Raw genomic sequence first — 26,800 nt, forward strand, 5'->3', positions numbered from 1 at the left:
TAAATAACGATAAACTTCGTGCAAAACCATCCGCCAAATTTCATTTAAAAATCGTTTCCAATTAGTTCGAACTCCAATGAAAATGGATAGGTTACCGTGACCACGGTCCATTTTCGCCACCAAGTTTTCCCAAGGAATTATTTTTATTTGCGGAGTCGTCACTCTGCCCTCGCGCCGTTAGTTTTCATTTTGCAACCCAGTCTATCTTTTAAGGGATGTTATTCTCTGAAAATGTTTTTAGATAAATTATAGATTACTGTAGATCATGCAACTTTGCAGAAAGTATTTGAATACTGAATTTCCCATTTTCGAGAAATTGCCAATATTTATACTGTCATCGTTTTGTTAAAAAAAAATAGTACAACAATATAATTGGACTTGTTTTAAAGCTGGAGCTTTTGGTCGAAAATGGTACAAATTGAAACACATGTAAAAAAGGTTTTTCATCGTGACTGAAGTCTCCTCAGATTTGAAGATTGAAGCTTCCCCTTTACAACGAACTCTTAAAACTTGATCTGCAATTTTTTCCAGTTAAAACAATAGTTTTTTCCAATGTTTACGACGTCATAGGAAGCACATAACCTTTTGGGGTACGTGATGAAGTTAAAATACTTATTTCCGGAACTCACTCATGGCATCGTTTGTGTCTGGTGCATTTGGTTTCACCGAATCTTTTCCCTCGCCGTCGGATCCGCGCCCCGACAGCCCTCGATTTCATCGCTTCTTTTTTTCATTACATTACACCATTCGTTACCCGCGAACCAGCATACTTGTTTCCATTGTTCTTGCCACCGATGCGCTCACGAGTTCGCCCCGAAAGAATCAATGATTCCAGAATCGCTTTGCAGTGAACAGCTCGGGAGTGGCGTGCTTAACACTCGCCGATACTCCTTAACGCTACGTTGCTCAATCTCCCTTTTATTCTGCTCCTCGTGTCGATGTCTTCTACATCGTTCTACGGTTCGTGCACGAGTATATGTGCGCCCGGCTGTCCGTATGCATGTTACCGTAGACAGGATGTGTTTCTCGGAGAGAAAAGAGAAACGCTGCTCAATGAACGTAGTTACGTGAGAAATCGAGCATCAATTGGCTCGGAGGCAATGTTCGACAGAACCCACCACGTCTCGAGAGTTCCGCTGGCTAAACCACGGTCTTTTTATGCGGCAGACTGGTTGGACACGGTGTATTTTACACAGTGTGTCTACACAAAATGTAGGGTCCATGGAAAATTTAACTAACAATAACAATTGACCTGTTTCAGTTGTTTGACTATACAATTATTAAAATTATTCAGATACTTTCGTGGAAATTGATTCAATAGATTTTTTGTTTCAGTGTACAGCATTTTCTTTAATAAATATTGAACAAAAATGAAAAGGAAGGAATTCAATTTAAAAAATTGGAGATCACCTTCATTACTAAAAAAATTGTGCAAACAAAAAAATTACATACGCCATTACGTTGCTTGCAAAAAGCTGTGTTACTTTTCTCCCTTTCATTTTTTTCTGATATTTATTAATTGAAAGGATATTGCTGGTTAGTAATAACGCGAACACCCTGTATATTGTAGTGAAAATCGCACAAACAGATAATTTATTAGATCTTTAAATTTTATCTATTTAACCAAAGTTGCTGCTACAGGAAAATATAAATCAAAATACTAATTCGAGAACGGATTGAAACGAGAATTTATTTAATTTTTGAATAATTTGGACGGTCTGTAATTAATGTCTGTTGCCATAAATGCATAGAATTCGTAGTCATTTGTAACCATACGATCATCCGTGATGTATATTTTGCATAACTGGTACTATACTTGTTAACTCATTACATTAAAAAAGAAATACACTTCGAAATTCCAAACCGTATTTTTACGATAACGAGGCATCACGCTAACAACTTCCCATCTATTAATTTCTCTTCTATCTTTACATTCGGTATTACCTTCCCTTTCATTGTACTACGACCTGCGTCCCATTATAATCTGAGCTAGAATTAAACGGATATCTGGTAACGTGTTCTCAGGTCGTCTGACACCCGAATATCTCTACCTCAAGTTTAATGATGTGTTCTCTGTAACTTGCGTAGAGTAAGAAATTCGAAGATAACGGGAACCTGTTTATTAATAGACTGCGGAGCGAATTTAATCCTACCTGCTGAACTATTGAAAGCATATTAATATATCCATATGTCAACGCTGCAAACGTTTCATCGCCTTTGGCTATCATTAGACTGCGCACTGATTATGACAAAAATAAATAGACAAAATACAAAATTATAAATACCATTTATATTCATGTAGCATAGCAATGCTCTTCTGCACTTGGCAATTAATGAAGACAATTTTTATTTTGTATAAAAATCCGCAATGTAGTAACCAAATTAAAAATCACACTTTAAAGTATTTTTACGATTAATGAATTAGTGATTTTTACTTTTAACGAGTTATTTAAAACGTATCTAACATAATGAAATTCTGATTGATATAATAAAGTATAGACCTTCATGTAAAGGAGTGTCTTTTATTTTTTAATAATTTTAATCAGATGGAAATAATGTGTTAATCTTTTAAAGAACTGTTTGCTTCCATCGTTTATTCATTTTTGTTATGAATGCATAACATTCTCAGCCTTGTGATACGTTTACATCCGGTATTTTTTATCTGGAAGGAAGAAAGGTTTCACATTTTTGTAACGCCATTAAATAACCTGTAAGACGACCCAGTTTTTCGAATCGTACGGTGCCTCTGAACGCTGCCAAATGAAAGGATTTTCTTTTTAACGCTCCCATAGAATTTGTTCTGTTTTACTTTTCTATCTATGAAAAATGTGGATACAGATGGTTTCGTTTTGTTTCACCGAGCGGCTTGAGCCTTCATTGTTTCCTGACGTTCCAATGTTTCGTCAATACATGTACTGCGTACGTTTTGAAGATTTTCATAATGAATTACGAAACATCGAAGCATATTTTATGCATAGCACCGATAATATCAACCAATGCATTCAGAATAATCAATAATAATATTCATGAATTCAGCAAATTCTTCTTTATTTTCCTTATTCAGTTAAAAATTTATAACCTACTCACCTAATCACCATATTGATGATTATAATGATTATTTCTATTTTGCATTTGTTATTTTTTTTTAGTGCATTTTCTATCAATTCGCAGCTATACAGTAAATACAAATAAAAATTTCTTAACAAATTTTTCTAAAAAATGAGTTAAATTGCTTCATTAACGTACAGTTAACTCGGAAAAATTATTATAATGGGTGGTATTTTATGTATTTATAACAAGAATGGGTAGGTGAATCTTAAAACATTATCAATATTTAAAAAATTAAAGGATAAATTTCATATCTTCCAAATATGCAGAATATTTTCATTTTGCATAAAAATTTGCTTATTCACACTTCACATTGTATATTTGTATAGAACGTTAATTAATTTTGCTGAACCGGATTGCAACGTGCAATTTACCCCAGCTATTTCCCAGTAGCCTATCACGAGAGCTCAGTTGTCGGCTGATCGTTCTATCGACATAATCCATACAAATTACGGGATAACTAGAACTTTTAATCACTGTTTACTTTTTCTCTCTCTTTTTTATTTTTTAAAAAATTCTCAAGTTCAATTTAAAACTCATTTAGCCCTCGCCTCGAGTTTCTTTGTTGGTATTATCTGACGAACAGATGTTTGTTTTTTCAGCCAGTCACCTATACTATCGACGATTATTACCTGAATATTCTCGATATTATCGATTATCCGATATTACCAGCGTCTGCCTGTTTGAGACGTTGGAGCGGCGTCGTAACTGCACCACAACAGAACGCTAATTAACCTGAATGCTAGCCAGGGACGGAGTTCGGAGATGCAAACTGGTGAGTACAGATTTCCGTAGCGTAATCTGCAATCTAAGACATCTAAAATGAACCTCGGAACGAGTAGATCATGCTTGCTCAGGTGAGAGAAGCATTTTCAGATACCTTACACACTTGTGAACCTCGTGCTAATTATCGTGGTACGATTGAATAGTCGTTAGCGTCTTTGCCTTTCATCGGGAACAAAAGTATTCAACAATTAATGCGATTTGTGTGCCTCAAATAATAATTGGTAATTGTAAAATCGTACCCCTGACATTCGGTCCTTGAAACTTTATAAACTTGTAAAATTCCAGAATCATTCCATTCATTTAATTATCTTTCTCATTCATTTTTTAAATGTTTAATTGTCTCTCTGCAAATTTACAATAGTTGCTGATTTATCGTTGTACCTTTTGGTTGTATTAAACAATATTGTTTTAAATATTTTGACGTACAAAATTTTAATACGTTTTTGTAAAAATCTATACAAAAATAGTACAATGACATCTTTAAGAAATTATATAATTTATACTGAAGTAAGAGTGTTTTTATATTCTGACGTATAATTGCACGTAACATGAAAATTACTTTTTTGAAAATTTTAACAGTACTTATATCTTTCAAGAAACGTTTTTGTGAGATGATAGACAAGTTAGAAAGAAAACTAAGTCATTTGAGTATACCACAGTAAAAAGTCATTCAATAACGCGCAGCATTTACGCGACATCTTTTAGCTTAATGGTGAACTACCTGTGGAACGAGATAATGCATGCCATGTATTTTTACGTTTCACAACATGACCGCGAATGTTTGCGCAATTAAAATCTATTGAAACATGCAAATGAGGTATGTGAAATATTGAAAATAATTTTGTGGACGTATGCAAAAAATACAGCGGGGAAAAAGAATGGATATATTGAAAATATGCATTGATTGTAAAGCCAGATTTGTGTAGCAATTTTTATAAAAATATGGATTATAATGAACAAGTATTCTGTCTATACCATTTGTAGCAAATTGATAACATTTGTTGTTCAAAATTAATTTATAAGCTACAAATATATTTCTTTTACAGTTTAAAGAAGTACTTACGTAATTTAGAGTTATTAATAAATGTTAATTCTGCACAATTGTATGTTACAAGCCTTCAAAATTGATTGTAATATATGCATTTTCATTTCTCTTAAATCAAAATACAATCTTATTTTTCTGTTATCAATATTGAAGGAGTAGAGTCACTGTAAACGTAGATTTCATTTTTCTACTGGAAAATAGTTGCGATCAAAAAGTTCTAATGATTGATAATGATGATAATTTCAATATCGCAATTGAAGGAGATATTTATGTGGTTGTCTTCGGATTGACCACCCGGTATAATGAAATATAATGTATACAGCTTGCTTCTAATTCGGGCAAGTTATAAAATCAATTCCCGTGGTGAACATCTAGTAAATCAGTTAGTTTGCACTTAATATTCCGTGCGCGTAAACCAGAAAATTTGAGATTCCGCGACAGCACCTGGAAACGTTTTTCGAGAGGGAAACGCTACATTGGGGTAGGTTGAAAGCGATTACACTTCGGAAGTTGCACAGGGTGCAATTTCGCATTAATGGCCAGCAGTTCCGGTGGAGTTGTCCGCAATCTACACAATGTCTTTCAGAACTTGAAATTTCTTCCTGGATCGCTAAGGGATACCTTCTGCCTGAAAGCCGCGGCTACCATAAAATTGAGATGTAACCGCCGTGGCATCATTAACTCTCGCAAAACCGTGACAGTTTTCCGTAAAAGTTTCACTCTTACGTGCACACTACGTCGCCAGATTTTCCAACTCCTCGATAAACGTTCCCTATCGAATCTGATAAATAAATAATACCCGAGTAGAATTACGTTTGTCAAATTGGCCAACTACAGGCCAAAAATTATATAAGAATTCCTTCTTTCGATCATTTTAATACTGCCGATTTTTATGCTAAATTAAATTGTTATGCTATATTAATCACAGAAGCTACATAGAAATTTATTTCTTTTCTTAGAAATTTAATAGGGTTGAGAAAAATATTTTTAAAATACTCTTAATATTAGAATAATTCCATTGTATATGATTTTTATAATTTTCATATTTTATAATGTAAACAATATTGTGAATAGTGGTACAGCAATTTTTAGTGGTGATTCTGAGTCACCCCTGGACTGCTAATGGTTAAAGTACATTTTTATCTAACTCCTGTTTCTTATAACCGGATGCAGGCAATTTTTATTTTGCACAGAGAGCCGCACTTTCCTTTCAATATACTGAAAACGTTGACAGAATATGTTTGTTCATTTTTGTATCCTTATACCCATTGGCTAAACATACACATTTCCTTCACAGCCCTAGCAAAGTCGTAAACCTGAGTCGTACGTTTCGTGCTCTCGTAGACTGCGTCGTGTAACGGTGTTAGCCGAAGGGAAAGAAAAATCAAAGGGTCTAAAAGGGAGTTAAAACCGTGGCAAAAGACCAATTTCGCCGTGGGTAACTAGAAACTGGGGACTCGGGCGATGAGCAGACGCTCTCCCGGGCTGCTACACTATAAATCAAAGTGACTTCCAATCAGCCAAAGACACTTTCATTAAAAAACATTCTGAACCAGGTCATCGATGAACTTCGACGCCTTAGTTCGCCACTTTGCCTTTCAAGTTCGTACCCCGAGTGTCACGCGCAGAGCACAGAGCACTTAAAAGTGAACGCTATATGCCGGCTTTTTATAACATACACTTTCACCGAAAAACGAGCGACACCCGTGAATTCAGGTCGGGACTCTGTAATTTGACAGCGCCGGGGCTAAAAGGCTTTGCGGCATCTTCGATGATCCCTTTCGTGATGTTAGATCGCCGAAGACACCTCGTCTTCGCTCCCTTACCAACGCCGGGACCTTGATATTTAGCTAATGCTTCGAGACTTTATGAATAGCACCGACACGGCCGGCTCTACCCAGAAATGGATCAGCGTGCTGGAACAAACTGTTCCATCGAATCCGACAACCTGAACTCTCGCCACTTGGCCTCTCAGCAAAGAGATTTATTGGGTTTGTAAAAGGGAGTGTAATGAGTGGACTGCGGGTTTTATGCATTTATCACAACAATGGACATACGAAAAAGTAAAAGGAGAATTTCAAAACAACATTATTTTCAATGGAAGAATTATGTAAATTCTGCTTGTTGAAATTGAGGTAGAACATTTTTATTTTCCGTGTAGAGATGCGCAAGTGTAATATGTAGACTGCGTAACAGTGAAAAAATACATGTATTTTAAAAACGTAGTTTTCTGTGGGATTAATTATTCAACTTAACATTGACAAACTCGCGTGTTTGTAGTTTTGGTAAAGCTTTGAGCAGCTCCTCTGGCTTTTCAAATGATTACTTTGACGCCTGGCTCTACATATAAAACATTTTTTTAACTTTTATCATAGTAATCTCTTTGTTTTCGCCACTGCAAAGAAAATGAAATGGTCTGTATACAGAGCTCAGTGTTTACTAGACGGAAAGTCATTTAAATAAAAGTCATACGAAAGGGATTCTTTTTATCGCAAATGTAAATTAAATCGAGTTATTCGAACGATCTCTTCTGATTATTTATATAATATAAATATTTATATTCTACTTATGTCGGAGATTATTCAAATTGACATTTCCTTTTTTCTTTAATAATTTTAACAAATATTCACGGATTGTATTAATTATTCTTCAGTTTTAAAAGGGTCCTACTCACTTTTGTCATAATTATTAAAAATAAAAATACTATTTCTAATAATGATAAATGTAACTGTTTTCATTTTTCCAGTCAGTATTTTCTGACAATTCAACTGCATTCAATAGACTCAATAACTTCCTCAGGTTTGAGCACCTTCAGCGTGGAATCCTTACTTCCACCCTTGAATATCGTGAAAATTACATAACCGAGAACTCGGAGTAGTTTCCGCATTCCTCCTTGTCTACCCCCCATTCCACCCGAAAAAAAGGAGAAAACGCAGAGATCAATCTCGAGTCTCGCCGCATAAGGAAGAGAGTAATTTTCTGAAAGCACTCGTTGATATCTGAACGTGTTTTCCCTGGCGTGTTAAACAGCGCCGGGTTGTTCCTGGCTCTTTCAAGTATTCCGCGAATCCTCGTTTCACCTTTTACTTCTCGAATAAAGGATGCTTCAGCAGATACCTCGCAACAATACGACAAAGTTGACGCTTGTCTCTTATTGTTAATGCGCCGAGGAATTTTCGTTATTCGCTGAAAATAATGCGCAAGATTCAATCCTTTTTTTCACCCTCTCCCTCTCGAGTTTTTCGAACGGAAATATCATTCTTACTACTTCAAGAACACGTTGAATACATTCTTTACGAAGTACTCTTTACAAACTTGAAAATTTTTCGATCAATAAAATACTTGTCACAATTGTGCACTGAATTATAGGATCAGTAATTATTAGACTGCGTTGTGTACAAAATAAAAATTGTTCGTGTTGATTGTAGTACGCAGAAGTTAAATAAAAATATTTTCTTTCTTTTGATAATTTTAATAAGTCGAAAATAATATTATTCTTAAATTGGTTGAATGCCCACACAGCTTTTTCCATTCATTTATATCTGTATAAATTCATAAAATCTGCAATCTAATTAAAACGTCAGAAAGTCTTTGTGAAAATTGCACAGAAAATATAAAAATGTATCGCTGAGTTAAAAATAAATGATTAAAGTCGAAAGCATATTTTCCCCTCACAGGAAATGTTTATAATAACATGAAACGCTAACTTCTAAGGCAATTGCATGACGATTAATATATCAATTGTGCGAATATTAATACTGTTTATCGCGAACTGAAATCAGCATGCGATCTTGCGAGATTTTTTACCATCATAAATTTTGGGCAACATTGATAAATCTTCGGACTTTGAATCCCGCGGTGAAAGTTTTCGCACGAGAATGATCTGTTATTAATGTCCTCGTGCCAAGTTTTTGTACAGTCCACACGCGAGGGTCATCCATTTTAGTTCATACGTCATCTAACGCCAAGAGCCAACTTCGTTGTTTTATATACACCATGAAAACGAGTGTTGCTCCTCGCAAAATGACTTGTTGTGATAAATGTGTTAGACGAACGATGAAGAACGTGTCTTCCTTTCATCTCACAACTTTTCCACTTGTTCGCGTTGCACGAGAAACCGCCATTTTATTTGAAAGCCGCGTAATATTTTTCCTAGCATTCTGTTGTCTTAAAGCATCCGCCGTGTTGCCGGTGTAAAGGAACTATTTCTACAACTGAAAGGATGACTTTTAGTCTTCCGGTGAAATTTTAGAGATTTTGCTCTCATGCCAATTGCGGAAACAATTAAATCCTTGAACGTCAAGCAATTGATTGAAGTTGTTGTTAAACGTTTCCTGCGTTTATCGTGCTCATGTAAATAACAATTAATAAAGTTCAAGAATATTTTGTTTCACTTTCAGAAATTCTGTGATCATAATTATAGAAACAATTAATTACAATCTTTGAACGTTACAAAATGCACGTTGTAAATTGCTCCCAACTGTATAAAGCACTATGTAAAATTAATAATGCTGCAAGAACATTTTGTTTTGAACTTTCTGCGTTGCGAACTATGTAGACATAATGCATTCGAAGTTTGATTAAATGCATTTGAAGTTTAATTCTACATCCCCTTTGTATAACTTAGGCGTGGCATAATTAACTCTGTTTGATAAAACTTCATTCTTCCATGCTTATTTTTTGCTTTACATGAGAACTTTTAACCAATTTATTTTTTACAGAATTTTCAATGTCCCGATAAGTACTATTCTTCTCGCGATTAATCAGAATATTTTAATATTATTGTCAATTTTTCTTCTCGCGCGCGATTAATCAGAATATTTTAATATTATTGTCAATTTTTCTTCTCGCGATTAATCTCAGAATATTTAAATATTATTGTCAATTTCTTCTCGCGATAAATTACAATATTTTAATATTATTGTCAATTTCTTCTCGCGATAAATCTCGTTGAGCTTAACGAATTAATTATTTTTACTATTTAATTCTAGCGTAAATATCCTCGCTGTGCAAAAGAAGATACTGTGTCTGGAAATCCACCAACTAATTATTTTCTTTTATTTCAAACAAGAATTTTTGTATATAAATTGAACGTTTATCGAAGCCATGCCATGCAATTCAAAACTAGAGCGTAGTTGCCGTAACAAAAAGTTAGAAATCAAAACTGTCAAGCGAAGCGAGTGTTTGTCATTCACATAGACATTTCCTATTAAACTATATGCAGTGACATGTCATAGACGAGATTGTATAAAATATATGTATATTTTTCAATGAAAACTCTGCCTGATATATACATATGAACACAGCGTCCATAAATTAATGTCGTTTCGTCGTGTAGCTTGTTTTCATTTAATTAAAGAAACTACAATTAATAGCAAATATTAAATAACATTTTGCAGTATTCATTTGAAGATAAAATGTTTCTTTTCTTGTGTATCTGGTTATTTGGTTTGATACAGTAAGTTTTTAAAATAGTATTTGTAAGCACATTATTTTAGATAATTTCCTTTACTTTAAATTTTAGCATTATTGCAGATGAATAAATTGTTAAGATAAGAAATATTAGGTCACCCCATAAGTAATACAGCGTCACAAAGTTTTAAAACAACGAGAAAAGATATTCAACTTTATTTTGAGAATTGTTTCTGTTGATTAATAAAAGTTTTTACTTTAAAATACAAACTCTTGTATTTTATTATAGCCAGGCACGAGAGGATTTCTTGAATCATCTAACACAATGTCGAGAATATATCTTTTTAGTGTCCTGTCAATGTTTCATACCGAGGAAGAAGTCTTAAAGATACACTATAAACGGCGGGACCCGGTTCACGTATCACAAAAATATAGACATGGACGAAATCTTTAAAAGCTGCCAGGACGAAGGCGTGATAACGCACGATTCTGATTTACGAGCATGAGTTATAGAGCCCTTACCGAACCCGTGGCTCACTTTATTCGATCCTATAAAATCGTCAGGATAGATATTCGATTGTAGGCTGAGCCGACATATTAGACTAGAGAATATCAAACGTCGACCCCTTCGCAGTTTAAATCTTGCGGAAAGATACCGCGAGTTAAGTGACACTTACTTATCAGCCGTTTTCACAAACTGACCCCGAAGGATATCCCATAATAAACGTATTTTATGCACCATAAAAACAGGAGTGTGAGCTGATAACTCAACTACGTTGAAACGTAATTCAGTCGATCAATTCTCCTGTGATAGTTCCTCGTATTTAGTTGTTATCGTTGTTATTGAATTTCCTTAATAATTAATTGATTAACTGATAGAAACAAGTTCTGATAAGTGTTCACAAAAAGGAAGCCATGTCTAATTTTTTTAATATATTGCCACAATTATCTTCTTTAAAACAATGCGTACGCGTTTATAGTTGTAGAAAATTTATCTCTTGCGAGAGTCACTATTATTGGGAATTTTTATTTTATTCTTATTATTATCTCGCAACATAATTGGTTTCAACACTCGCAAATACACCATTTCATATTTTTTCGTTACTATTAACAGATGTTCCAATGAATATATATGTAATTCGAATATTAAAACCACAAAAAAAACAAAAAAGAATACTACTTGACAAGTACTTGAAAAATAATGTATACATGAATAATATTGTTATTAGCGATAAAGGGGCAACTGCAATGAAATTTGTCATGCATGTAAAGCAAAATATTAATTCGACAATGAATATGTTAATGTTTTTACAAGATTCTACATGAGACAATTTAAGACTGTATCATGTATCACATTAATAAGTAGCCACTGATTGTACACCAACAAGCATCCAGCAGCATCTCAGTGAGAATTAGTAACGGTGAAAATCACTATTGACATAACTGCCTGGAGAATTAAAAGAAGTTACCAGAAATGAATCGTTCAAATGATAGAAAATCGATTTGAAATATTTATAGACCCATGAATCGTGGCGTATGCGACTGTCAGTGGCATCTGTGCCAATTGTTAGTATAGGGGGAGAGCTCGTTTCTTGTACGAAAAATAATCCTTACTTGATAGAAATCTTGATAGGAAGAAAAATGTTAGATAGAAACGATAGCCTCGAAAACGGAAGCAATACGCAGAGTTGAAAGGATCATGGCTTCGTAAATTAAAAAAAAAAAGAATTTTCTGGTGAACTGTCGCGAAAGAGGACCACATCGAGCGAGAGATAGTGATACAGTGGTACTTGTAACTTGCTGGATGGCGATGTTACACGAGCAATCGGAGAAAAGAGATACCCGAACGATTTATCATGTCCCGCATGGTTCGTGTCGTTCGTTCTCGTCGTTTTGGCTTGGCCGATGATATCTTACGTTTCAAAGGATCGCATTGGTTTCTTTCGTTCAGAATATGCGCTGCGAATGAACTCCGTGGGGAACACGATGGCAATAACTGGATAGCAAATGTTTATGCAAATGAGTATTTTCTTCCGGGATCGAAATAGTTGTGGAACTTTTTAATTGGGTCTATTTAACCCTCACCCACACGGGTAATTTTTTATACGATTCTGCATGAATTTGAAATAGGTTCCCCGGGTACCACGTTGTGTGGATGAGGGTTAAACATAAATCGTGGATCTTTGCATTTTAATTAAGACAGTATGATGCATTCATGTGTCTGTCTATTACTCACCACTTCTACTTAAAATACAGACGTGGTGATTACAATACAATAAGCTAACAATTTGTCTTAAAATATTCTGCGAAAATAATTCAGATATTTCTACATTTTCTATGACATCGAAATTTGATGTAAAAAAAATGTTATTCCATACAGAGTGTCTCAGCTGAAGGAGGCCATCTAAATATCTCCTTCATTTTTAATGGCACAAAAAAAAATATTTTTGGCATAATTAAAATGGTATCGAAGGAGGAATATCATAGAGGAACAATTTTTTTGTCCGGTTATTTTTTCATAGTTTATTCAAGGACTTCGTCATTTCTTATCCGGAAAACTTATTTTTTTTATTCCATATTGTTAATGACTTAAGCATATACAAACGTATTTTTTCAGCAGTTATAAGATGGAATTAAAAAACATAAGTTTTCCCGATAAAAAAAATAACGATGACTTTGAAAAAACTATGAGAAAATAACCGGACAAAAGAAATTGTTCTTCTATGATATTCCTCCTTCGATACCATTTAAATTATGCCATAAATATTTTCTGTGTCATTAAAAATAAATGAGATATTTGGGTGGCCTCCTTCAGCTGAGACACCCTGTATATATTTTATTCAGTATTCAGTTTTTTTCAAAATCTTAGCAGCAAGATAACATTTAAATCAAAAAATCGAAAACCAATCTGAGTATGATGACGCAATTTAATACATTTATTTTTGTTTCTGAACTTTGAGAAGCTGTTTTATTTCGACGACAAAGGTCTGAGAACGTGCAAGATTTTATTTACGATGTTACACTATAAAATAGAAACATTGGAAGGAAGTAATTAACGTAACATAATCTGTAATGTAATACAGCTTGCAGCGATAACGAATTTTTCTTAACTAATGAAGATTATCCGCGACACCGCAATATTTTCTTGTAACGAACACCTATAACTTATTTCTTCTTCTTTCTATACTTAAATTTAATGGCCGCCGCACCGTATAATTAAGTACCTTGATCATTTTACCCGGTGAACTTGTCACTTCCATTAACTTAAATGACGTAATATTATCGTGGCGTGAAATCTTATCAAGTGGCAAATTAAAAATATGCGCTAATTAATTATTGCAGCGATGCTGGCTTTACAGTATTCATGGAATTTCTGATAAGTATAGAAATTAAAGAAAGGGCATTACTAATTCAACGTAAACAGTTAACACCCTTAGCACTCAAATGGAGTGCTACATCACTATTTAAAATATTTTTTACAAAGTATATATTTTAATTGAATCAGAGGCGACAAGTTTATAGTTTGAACATGCTAAATTGATTTGTTAGGAATGTATTTCTGAAGATAAGCACATAATTTGCATAAGGATATCGAGAAGACGATATCGATGTCGAAATACCAAGAGAGCCGACTATATTGTTCTAATACCAGCTGTGTAATATCAGTGAAACAGGAAGCTCCAGTATTTTCTCATGTTATGTTAATATTTAATTAAGTAATTGAATATCAATTTAGGCTATACCATTAAAACCAATATCCTTGGAATTACAGAACCTCTATTAAATAGAACCCTTATTAATTCGCTTGCCGTGTACGAGAAAATGATGTATTTCTAATATAACCCAATAACTTACATTATTTAATACCACCTCCCTGGAACAATTTTCTACAGTTATTGTAAACGACTCTATATAATCTACACAAAACTGCACAATAAGTTCACAAGAACAATTAGCACAGTTTCGACGCAAGTGATACAGCCAAGTCTTAAAGCTGACAAGGAAGAATACAGGGAACGACAGGAAGACGAATAGTCAGAGAATTAAAAATATATCGTTCAACGCCGACAGCAAATAAAATACTACTGTCTGAAAAAATCGGACATCTGTTGCGTTATTAAATTTGTTGCAGTGGTCAATGCATCAACGGACGTACGCTGGAAGCTGTTTTTAGTCCTAGCAGATCCCACTCGCTTCGTTTTTCAATACGTACGATACATCTTCCACTATTCCTCGAAGAGTCACTATTTTTTACTCCTGTAGCACAGAAATGAACTATTTCCTGAGACGGAAACGTTCCAATCTTAAATCAAAATAAAATATTTTTAGACAGTTAAGAAATATCTCAATTATATATAATTTCTTTTAAAAAATAGTGGTACACGTTAACAAATGCATGATGACAAGCACTAATTTTAACATCTGTTAATTATGGTAACTATTAGAGGATTTTTTGCCCCAGAAAATTTAATTAAGGAGCTAATTCGAGGTCATTGTGATTGTCATTCCTAACGGTACACCTGTAACTGTTAAAGTTAGAAAGCGCCATAATGAACGGTAAGATGTTACTGAATTTCGTTTCACTTCTGTGTTCTGCCAAATCGTTGCACGAAAACGATTATGGCAGTTGGATTACAGTTTGGCACTTCAGCATTGAAATTGTCTATTATTTTCAATTTCTATTAGCTATGTAATTCCTATTAATTGACATAATGTTGGTGCGGAATTCACGTTTTAATCTTTAATCATCAACTGCAGATTTGTAGGCAAAATAGGAAGTTGAACAAAAATTTGTTGCTTCTGTTAACAGTTTTATTTATTTTATAACAGTGGGATCGTATTTGGACATTCTACTAACGCGTTTAAAATTTTATGTGTTTCATTTATTCATTTCTCTATAAATGCATAACATTCGCGGTCTAGTGGTATCATTTGTTTTATTACGAAGGTGTGGTATAAAAACACTTTTTTATCATCAATTTGCGAAATGTGTGTTGAAGCATTAAAACCTCTCAACAGGGAGAAATGAAATAACATCGCACATTTTACTGATAATTTAATTACAATTCTATCGGAATTGGGCTAGTATGTATTCATTCTACTAACAAAAATTAAAAAATGGACACAAAAGAAATTGAAACAGCGGAAAACCATGGTAAAAACCGTGGTAAAAAGGCAGCGAATATCTTTTGAAAGCCATTAAACTTTTCCAATTTGAGGAGCCATGCAAACTTTTCTCCGAGTGCTTGGTAATTCTAAACTCGCGCTGGCCCAGCATTGATGGCGTGTGTAATTACTGACAATGAGTGGAAGCAATAAACGCATTTTTCCCTCTTTCTTAGTGTTCGACGTTACATTTTTTAGGTCACCATTGTCTGATTAATGTCCGCGGAGAATGGAATATTTTTCATTTGAAACATGCAATGTATGAATCAAAATTTGCTTGGTTTCGCCCGATTTTTTTGTTTCAATGAATTAGGGCGAGAGAATAATCAACTTTTAAATTAAACGTTTACATAAATACGTAAACTATAGATTCTAGATTGCTAGAGAAGTAGGTGATTAATTTTGCTTCGAGCTGTTATAACTTCTTTTTCTTAATAATTATTTATGGGCAAGTCGCAATTTCTAAACTTTAAGCTACTTAAGAATACTCGAGTACTTAAAGAGAAGCTCTAATGCCAGCGTTAAAATATTCTGACAAAAGATACGGTCTGTTAAATCGTATTACAGAAAATGTCGGATTTCAAACCATTTGCAATTTGATTGTCAAAATGATGTATTGATTGAATATTCACAAGTTGTCAGTCACTTTTGCATTCCGTAAAAATTCAGACAAATTATGTTCCATCGATTATTTCTCCGGAGATACAAAACTTCTTAACATTCAAACAAAACTCATTTGAACCATCGCATTACAAATGATTTGAAATTTGGTCTTTCATATTACACGATCCAATACTAACAATATCGTTCATCAACTATTAAGAAATATTCCACGAATAAGAAATTATTCTTTGTTTTGCGTTAACACTATTAAGAATGCAGCCTGCGAGGCAGATGACAATAAAATTAGTTAAATAAATATATCAGGCGACAAAAGTGCATCGTCTCTCCATCTAGTGTGGGAGTATCACAGATAATCCTGAATCAATCCGATTCGGATCTAAGATAAAATAGGGGGCGAAGTCACAGTCACAGACGATCTTATAGTCTGTGCCACAGTACAAAGACTTGAGACACCGACGAGGTACTATTAAAGACTGCCAGCGTTAGGGTGCGCTTACAGTGGACCCGTTTTCGTCCGGTGTGGCCGACGTTCGACGCATCTGTCTCCTTTTTCAAGCGTGCGAAAAAGAGACACAACGCCGGACGTCGGCCGAAACGGGTCCACTGTAAGCGCACCCTTATGGGAGTTCGTGTCACCCGAATATATATTTCGGTGTTTCTTACGCCCTCTAGGATATATTCTGGCTCCATCCAGAGTAACAGAAGGCCACCGACGGTATTTTGTCGGTGAAGAAGACCACCGAGGAGATTCTCGTCGATAAGGAGGCGAATGAAGGCATGAAATGTTACTTTCTCCGACGAACGGATGCGAGTTACACTGATATTTCTGGCGATGTTTTCGTGTTAGTTTCTAAGGTTTAAAATATTCGAAGCAAAACTATGAGAGCTTTCCTCTGACCTTGTCAACCGTGACATTCGTTGCCAACACGTAGAGAGCATACAACGCACAAGGACCTTTACGTGGTGCGTACCGTTTCTGTGTTGCATCAAACCAACAGTATTTGTTTGTTGTTGACTGTGTCCAAGCGAATTATTTGCAGCTGTTGTGGATCTCCGGAAACGAGAAATGTTGGCCTCTTTCTTATGCCAAAAATCCAAGTTTCAATCCCAGGAGATCAGTGATTAAAAATTCGTGTGTGTGTGTGTTTAGAGTTGGCCAATTTCAAATGTTTTTACCGCGTAAGAGTGTCCGCCTGTTTGTTCCGCATGTTTGTATGTAATAACGGTCGCACGCCGCTTACCGAGCGGTGCCGCTAGGTGGCACCACAAGCACGGGCAGTTAGAAAACTGTGAAACACGCATTTTGAAGTGAACCACTGACCGCTTAGGATTGTGAAGCGTAGATTTTTGGCATTTTCTCCCCAAATTTTTCGGATTACATAAGAAAGAGGCAACAATTTCTGGTTTCCGGAGGTAAAGTTTAACCTTATTTAATTTTCATTGATTTAAATTTATTCTCCAATCGTGTTACCTTCTCGTGATAATTTACTCTTGTGTCGTGACGACCTATTTAAATTCGTTTCGTTGTATAGAAGTCAAGTTTATTTAATTTTGATTCTCTATTCAAATTGAATTGTTTATTTACTATTCATTCTAATGTAGTTTCTGACTGTTTGCCAATTGTAATTAATGAATTTGTTCTTTCTGTTACAGATTCCGCGGGAAAGGAATCGTCGTTTGAAAGAACGTCTTGGTAGCGTGATCGATGCTTTCGAGAATCGAATCATCACGTAGCATCATGGCGGACTATCTTGAAGCAGGAGAGGACGCGAGCGTGAGTACAAACTATTTTTCAAATTAAACTGTGTTATTCAACATTTTATTTCAAACTATTAATGAATAATTAATAAATATTGAAGTTGAATTATTTATTCCCTATTAATTCCAATTTACTCTTATGTCGTGACGTTTAATTGGCTTGGAATTCGTGTCGTGCGATAATTTCCGTTAAAATTCATTTTGATCTTATATTCAACTAGAATTATTTATTTATTATTAATTGTGATATAGTTTCTGACTGTTTGCCAATTGAAATTAATGAATTTGTTCTTTTTGTTACAGACTCCGCGGGAAAAGAAAATCATTGATCGAACGAGCATCTTGGTAGACGAGATCGATGCTTCCGATAATCAAAAGCGAGACACAACGTCGCGTCGTACTTTCTTCAAGCAGGAGAGGACGTGAGCGTGAGTACCAATTACTTCCCAATTAAACTGTGTTTTTAAACATCTTCTTTTCAAACAATTAATGAAAAATTACTAAATATGTAACTTGAATTATTTATCACTACACTGTGGTTCTTTATGCACTTATGAAGAAGTTGGTTGGACGAAATATAAAACAGTAAAAGATTATAAAAATTTAAGAATATTGTAATGTTGTTTTCAATGTAACAAAGTCACTATATAAGGGATGAAATAAAGAGTTCTCGAATGCTCTTAGGCATAAATAATATAGAGTTCTAACCTTTTGCTTGTTATAAACAAAGTTTAAATAGTTTATTGGCAAGGCATACAATATATTTAAAAAAAAACGTAAAAATGAAAATTTTGTTTAAAAAGATAGCTTTAAGAACAAATAAGACGGTTTAGAAATAATAAGAGTAGGTAGAATTTAAAACAGTGAATAGATTAAATAACTTTAACAGTATTAATATATTATTTTCACTACATTAAAATTATTTAGGAAAAATATGAGTTGATATATAGCTCCTGTGCCTCGCAATTGATACACAGATTTTTTGTTTTGCATAAAAAAAACCCGTGTCTACTAATCTATGTATTATAAAATAGAAAAGTATGTGTGTGTGCATGTATGATCCCATCGATCTGATTCGGTGGGTCTGTCACACGTGTTGTCCATCTGTCGGGGTTGAAGTTGTGCGCGTTTTTTGTCCGCTATAACAACCTTCTCAGGTATACCGTCAGTGGTCTGGCGCACTAGTAAACAATAGAAGATGGGTTCACTTGATTTCTGTTGCACAATAAAACGCACATAACAAATACATCTAAATAAATAATTCTCAAACACAGAATTAATTTTAGAAATAATGAATATAGAATAGAATAGAAGCAAGAAAACGGTACTCTCCACGTAACGGTCACTTTATCTAATAACAAACCGCGGTCACTCGCGGAAATTCACTTGTGTACATTTTCACTGTCATTATACTAATGACACCGCAGCCGAAACATTGGGCCCGCGAGGGTTGCAGATACGGCGCGGCGTATTTGTGGTTGCCCTCGCGAATATTGTTCATTGGTGGAGAGGGCGAGAGATCGAATAGAGAGTCTCCGACGATCGGTGATTGTCCTCGAATTGGGAACGGGGGAAGGTAGGCGATTAGTCGATCACCCCGTCGATTAAATATGACAGGGATTTTGCGCACGATCGAGACGCGGGTTTATACCCGCGTTGTACCATAAATACCCTTCAAAATACTATATTACGTCACGTTCTGAGAATGGTCCCATTAATGCATCAAAGAACAGGGTGACTAGGTATGTTGGTGGGTCAGTTCTCGGAATGTGACGTAATGTTTTGTATCGAAGGGACGCGTTCTACGTTTCGCGAGCCTCCCCACCCCCGCGCCGCGCTGGTCCCAATTCGGGGGCAATTTCCGAACATCAGGACTCGCCTCGCCACCTTCCAACCTTTGCGATTTCAAGGATCCGACCACGGCTCATTATAAGCACAACAGTCGAAGTCAACGGACGTGTGTTGCGTTATCACCGAGCTTCCCTCTGACATTGTCAATCGCATCCCTTGTTATGACAAGGACCTTTACATGGTGCGTACGGTTTCTGTATTTCATCATTCTCGATAGAAATGAAGATTATTTTTACTATAGTTTTTATTTAACTTAATACTGTGTTGAAGCGAATTATTTATTTTTCATTGATTTAAATTTATTCGTGAATCCCATTGCCTTCTCACGATATTTACTCTTGTGTCGTGACCGAACAATCATATTTAAATTCGTGTCTCGTCAAGTTTATTTAATTTTGGTTCAAATTAATTTTAGTTTAATATTCATCTTGAATTATTTATTTTCTATTAATTCGGATTTATTTTTTGATGATTGGTCGATTGGTATTAATTGAATTTGTTCTTTCTGTTACAGAGCCTTTCCAGATCCAAAAATGATCGAAGTCGAGACGCAGCGTGTCGTGCTTTCTTTAAGCACGAGAGGACGTGAGCGTGAGTACTAATTATCTTCCCAATTATACTGTGTTAATAAATGTCTTCTTTTCAAACTATCAATGACAAAAATTAATAAATATTGTATTTAATTTGAATTATTTATTTCTTATTAATTCGGATTTATTCTTCGACGCTCGATTGATTGAGATTAAATGAATTTGTTCTTTCTGTTATGGAACCCTAAGGCTACAGAATACTTCCAAGCAGCCAACCTGGATGCCTGAGGCTACCCACCTTGATTACCAAAGACGACATCGATAGCTGAGATCGAGGGCAACGTGTCGTGCTTTCTTCAAGGGGGAGAGAATGTAAGTATCGAGATATCTTAATAATTAATCTTTATTATTCAACATTTTCTTTTCAAAGTATTAATAACAAATTGTACTACCTACACTTTTTATTTCGAAAATCATTTAAATAGTATTTAAATAAAAATCTTTTCATATCCCAATGGAATTTTACGAATCGATTTTAATATCTTTTGTTTTATTTTTTTGATTTCAGGACTCTAACGCAGCCTTTCATCCCCCCAACAAGTAGTGAGTCAATAAACAACAGTTCTTTTATTATTCTATTTTTCTTACGTAGTATATTTTGACGAGTCAGTGACCGTGGAAAACGCCAGGCGTTTTCCGCAGGTGGTACATGATCTGTTTCTTAGCTAGGTAGGGTCTTTTTGTACGTCGCGTTTTTTTTTTTATAAATATAAATAATTTCAATAATATATTGAATCTCCAATTTGCGGAAAGATAAAAATCTTCCGTAATTTGGAACACACTCACTAATCACTTTTAATCGTCAAGATAATTGTTTGTATTTTAGAATTACTTTAAATTGCTCGAAAATAGTTTATATCACGTACAAAAAGACGATTCGCGACGGATAGATTCTTTAGACGAAGCAAATTAACCTATACATATTACTTCCACTAGTACTTTACATTTAGTAAACTATTTTTTCCACTATTTCGAAATTTTGCTTCGTCTAAAGGGTCGTCCGAGGGTTTTTAAATATTTTTATAAAGATTAAAATTCATTAAACAATTTAAAGAGTTCATTTTACTAAAGAATTGAAAGAATTCATTTTATTAAAGAATTTAAAGAATTGAAAGAATTCATTCCATAATTATTAAATATGTGTTTTGTAACTTCATATTAAATGTTGAATTCAAAATAGAACCATTATACAAGAATACAAGAATATTAGCTCGTACAAAATCTAACGAATTCTTTTAGTTAGGATTTTCAGGATATTAAGATTCCCTGTTCGTTGCTTGAATCCTCTCGCGTGCCCAGGCGCTACTCGGGAGGGTGAGAGCAACGGGCACATGGAATATTGTTTTAATTATATGTGTGGCGACTGGCAATGGTTAGTGTATCGTGCACGACGTATTTTCCACTTGTGTGTGTGTGTTGATAGGTAGTGGAATTGCGTCGCTTTTTTAAACTAGATTCAGTAGCACATATTCCTGTTGATCTGTGACATGCTAAATGGATCTTTGTGGAATATGTGCACATAGTAGTTTTCTCAATTCATTAAAAACAACGTGTAATATTCAAAATTACATGTTATTTAATTCTGTGTCAATTCAGTTGTTATTTCGATTTATGGATTTATTTCGCAATGACCACTGCCATTGTCAGTCGATTTCAGGAAAACTGGTACGTACCTTAGAGTGTGCTTGTGATTCGAACGTTAGGGTGTCGGAGGCGTCCCGGGACGTTCTCTCTAGGTGTTAGGATGTTGCACCCTGGCGTCTGTGTGGAGATCGTGTTGTGGATGTGTTGGAGAGCTTGTGTCTTTTGTCATTTTTTAAATATAGGGCTAGGTAGGTAGGTAGCTTACCTTCTTGGTGTGACTATTTATTCTAAGTAGGTAGGGGCCGGGGCTGGCTATCGTTTTCTCTTTCGGGTAGGCCGCGATTCGCACGGTAGTCAGTCACCGGAAGAGCTCGAAGCTTCGTCTCGAAGCTAAATTGAACGAGGCATGACGTTCGAATTGATGCTTCGTGCTCGATTCTTTCTGCTCGTGTAGCTTTCGCGGACGCGGACGCGAACGCGCGCGAATTAGGGTTTCGAAACGTTGCGCACCTGCTCGATTGCACCAGTGGAACGATCGGTTTCTCTCGAGACTTGTGATTCGTTTCGGAAGTCGTCGATCGTTTCCCCTGCGAGCACGTTTAGGGTTTCAGTTGTTTGGCGGACCGCCGAAGAAAAAGAAGAAGCTATATGCCGAAGTGGCCCCGACAAACTGTCGCTCAAGAGGGCAACTTACAATGGCCTCGCATCTTCGGATGCGAAGTCATTTCATTTATTTCTACCTTATCACTGTACTCGTCTGTAGAAGTAGTAGTAGTAGAAGTAGTTAGTTGTACATACGGGGAAGGCCTCGCCGCCCCAACGATCAGCGGAGATGGGCACGTCCGCGATTGAAATAGCGTTGCGAAAAAAACCACGGGTATTAGTCGATCGTGAACAGAGATCGAAGTTAGGGTCGCGGAAATATATTCGTGATTCTCATACATTTCAATATAGATTGTTCAATTTTAGCGTTGCGAATGAAATAGTCGCGATTCTAATTACATTTCATTTTTATTGCTGCTTGAAGAAATATTAAACATATAATATAACAATTTTATACAAGTTTAATTCTCTCTGTTCGTTGAATTAGCGTTGCGCAGCAAAAGGATCGCGTTTGTATTTGAGTCATTCGACATTTCAGGCGCCCATGCTCCAGCTGCAACGGACCACTGAAGAAGTGGTCGCAGTCGAAACGGCTGCCGGGTGTGGTGTAGGCATCCGCGATTTCGATTAGAGTTGCGAGAGAATAATAACGGGTTGAATTAGCGTAGTATTTGTGGAAATCGAAATTGAAGTAGAGAATGTCTGGGACGAGATTAGTGGAGGTCCGCACCTACTCTTCAAGTAGGGGTGACCTCGCAGCACGTGACCGCGTGGCACTATCTCTGGCTGATAAAGTCAGCGTTACTAGACTTCGGTCTATACTCAAAGCGGCCAGCTCGTGGAGTGTATACTCGCCAGTTGGAATAACGCTTTGAGCGAAGGGGCGCATCTGTCCTGGCGTTACGACGTCCAGGCAGGTGGATGGTGTCATTGCGTTTGGATCCGGGGTTGATCCTATGGGCCTGGAAACCCAGTCGCTAGCTATCTTGCCTCGCCTCTACTTCATTTCGATTAGACTAGGATTTGCTTAATTACCGTTTTTGACAATGGCAAAGAGGAATAGTGGAGGAACCGATCCTCTCCACTAATAGACTTTGCCATTTATAATGCATGCCGCGAATGAATTAATAGGACGAATTAGCGAATTAGCGTTGCGAGAATTTCTTGTGCGATTGCTTTAGTGTCGCGAAAAGTACCAACGCGTTGTTTTAAGCTGGGATTAAAGTAAACGCATATTGGAAAACGCACCTCTCTAGAAGATCAGATTTAATTACAAGAGTCGCGATCTCGTATTAGAGTAGTGAGTAGAGGACTGACATTGCAGGCCCAGTCGCGCTCGGAGCATGAAACATTTTTCAGAGACATTTTATGGATATCCAAATGTGTATATTATTTGGATATTACTTTAGATTTTTTGGTACCGTACAAATGTGGAGCATACGCCCACCGGACCACTACGTAGAGTAGAAACGTATTGGTACCGTTCTGAGGCCAAAGTTGCCGTAAGCAGTTAGCGCAAAATCACGGTGCACGTTGCCACGTTCAACTCCCCGCGGTGTGGCATAACACACGACTCGTTTGCCGTTCCAGCAACGGAACAAGTGTTTCCGCTGTCGTTCGACAATACCGTACGCAAAAAGAAGACGTATTAAGTTACGTCACCTGTGGCGGTATGCACGACAATGCCATGGTGAGCATCGTATTAGCATCTAATGCGGTGCAAGCCATGGTGTTGGGCGTGACTTACGATGACGGAAAACACTGTAGTTTACCTGAAGGTAGCGACGTGTGTCTTTAGCCATTTGATGGTGTGTGAGCGCTAAATGCAGGGAACGTACCACTGCGTTTCACCAGCATGTATACTTTTTGGGGTAACCCCCCATAACGTAGTGGTTCGATCGCGTTAGTAGACATACACACCGTGTATGTACAATGTATCGAACGCCTCGTCGGCCCGCAAGGTAAAAGACGGGGTATCTTTACGTTTAGTGCAGTAGCTTTGTCGACGGAATTTAGTTTTCATCGCGCCCTGCAAAACTAGTTTCTGCAATGTCCGAATCTATTATAATACTCGAAGTCGCGAAGTATATTCTCGCATGTACGGTCAGAGTTCACAGAACTGAATCGAATCGTTTATTGTGTGAAAGTTTTCCAATATGCAAATACTAGAAAATCCCGCCTTTTAGAGTTGCGATAAATAAAATGCCACACTGCACCCTCATATGACTGTTTCAGATTACTCCCAGCCGGTGTGGCTGCCCCTACATACTCGTAGCCACTGCTTTTCCCTTAGATTTGCGTAGAAAGAAATTAAAGTGCACGGGAGATTTTTTTATACCGAATTTAATAAAATAGTGTTGCGACAAATGATGCACTGTTCGCGTTTTCAATAAGATATTTATTTTTTATTATTTGTAGATTAGCGTTGCGAAAGAATGATTCGGCTTGACTCCTCCCTATAAATTTAAATGGCTACTGTCGCGTTTCCATTTAGGGTTGCGTAAAAAAAAAAACGAAAGTGCACGGGAGTATTCCGTTTTTGATCAAATAAATTAGTGTCGCGGTAGAGAATGCACTGCTCGCGTTTTTTTGAGATGTTCATTGCACACTTTGTAGAGTAGCGTTGCGCAAAAATGGTCCACTCTCGCGCGTTGTTTGAAATATATCGAGTGGACAACTATTCTGAATATTTATCTTTTTTTTATTTTTTTTTTATGTGTTAACCCAAGATTTGTTTCAGATACTTCGTCCCTGAGGTAAGACAAATAAGATGGCGGCCCATGAAGATTTTCTGTAGAGTTGCGTATAAGAATTAAAGTGCACGGGAATTTTTCATGTTGTACATATTTATTAAATTAACATTACGAATAATATTGCACTGGTCGCGTTTGTTTTCTTTCGAGACGTTCAATACGTCCTTTGTAAATTAGCGTTGCGAGAAAATGGTCCACTCGCGGGTTTGTTTGATGTATATATCGAGTGGACAATTGTATGTCAAAGGTGTTATTCTTTTTTGTGTGCTAATTCAAAATTAAGTTTGTTCTAGATCATTTGTTTACTACGAAATTAAAACAGCGAAGAGGAAACACTGGAAACTTCAACGATTCAGACGTCTTCAACGTAATAGTTTGTGATTGTCGTACATGTTGTATTGTTTCTGTAGATTATTATCTGTGTATGGGGTTGCATGTGGTATCATTTGTCGATTTTGATGCATATTCCATTTAATCAACTGTGTTCTCATTTCAGCAAAATTGGGTTAGCTACCCTGTAGACACTTATACACACACATACATATACACAAAATATAAAATATTTTCGAGTTACAAAATACATGGGGATTTGATAAAAAATCACAAAGTGTTTAGCCAAAATGAAAGTAAATATGAAAAACTTTGTGATTTTTTATGTAATTCCTGTGCATTTTCTACTCGACAAAGGATTAAACAAAATTAACAATTTATATACAATGTATATACAACAAAACCACTAAAAGTGACAAAAATGATTTAAAAAATATGCGAAAAGCTTAAATATAAGAAAATCAGAAAATAAATAAATTAAATTAAATAAACAAAATAAATAAATAAAGAGAAAATAAATTCAAATAAAGAAGATTTAGGGGGTCGGACGGGTAGGCTCGTAATCGGGCTCTTCTTACTACATATTCGTTTGTACAGTGGTCAAAAATAGAACCCTGTCAAATGTGTATTAGGAAGGGTATATATGTATACACAAAAAGGGATTTTTTTTTATATTTTGTATAATCATTTTGGAAACTTTTAATTTTCCGTCGGGTGGGCCGATAAAGCCGCGCTCACAGTGGCTCCGATATCGGCCGATTTGGTCGACGTCCGACGCATCTGTCTCTTTTTTCGAGCGCGCGAAAAAGAGACACACGTCGGACGTCGGCCGAATCGTGCGACATCGGAGCTACTGTGAGCGCGGCCTAAAGAAATACTAACACTAAACCTACCATCATCGATCAAAATGACCGGTTCCAGAATTTTTTATTTTATTTTTTATTTTACGACTATCTAAAATCTAAATAAATTTTAAGGCTTGGTAGGTTTAGTCTTAAATGGGTGGGTGGGTCTCCCTCGCAGCAACCTCCACGTGGTGAGACCCGGGCAATCGGTGTGATTCCCGATTTATGATATTTTGTTTCGTAGAGATATAACACCAATTTCTCGATGCAATATTAAAAATCGACAATCACATCGAGCTAATGCTGCGAAATTGAACAATTTTTCGACATTATTTCGACAAGGAC

General features: G+C 35.9%; 1 long non-coding RNA gene across 2 annotated transcripts; it reads left to right on the top strand.

Moving 5' to 3' along the window:
• Nucleotides 1–3,715: 3,715 nt before the first annotated feature.
• LOC143215233 (uncharacterized) lies at nucleotides 3,716–26,592 on the top strand. 2 transcript variants are annotated; one of them, XR_013010332.1, is made up of 6 exons: nucleotides 3,716–3,883; nucleotides 17,795–17,915; nucleotides 18,203–18,327; nucleotides 20,265–20,341; nucleotides 20,530–20,652; nucleotides 20,849–26,592. It is a non-coding gene; the product is annotated as an uncharacterized LOC143215233 (long non-coding RNA). The 2 variants fall into 2 exon arrangements; XR_013010331.1 differs by lacking the exon at nucleotides 3,716–3,883 and adding an exon at nucleotides 17,424–17,554.
• The last annotated feature ends 208 nt before the right edge of the window (nucleotides 26,593–26,800 follow it).

The sequence above is a fragment of the Lasioglossum baleicum genome, chromosome 13, assembly GCF_051020765.1.
Source record: "Lasioglossum baleicum chromosome 13, iyLasBale1, whole genome shotgun sequence".
NCBI classification, from domain to species: Eukaryota; Metazoa; Arthropoda; class Insecta; order Hymenoptera; family Halictidae; genus Lasioglossum; species Lasioglossum baleicum.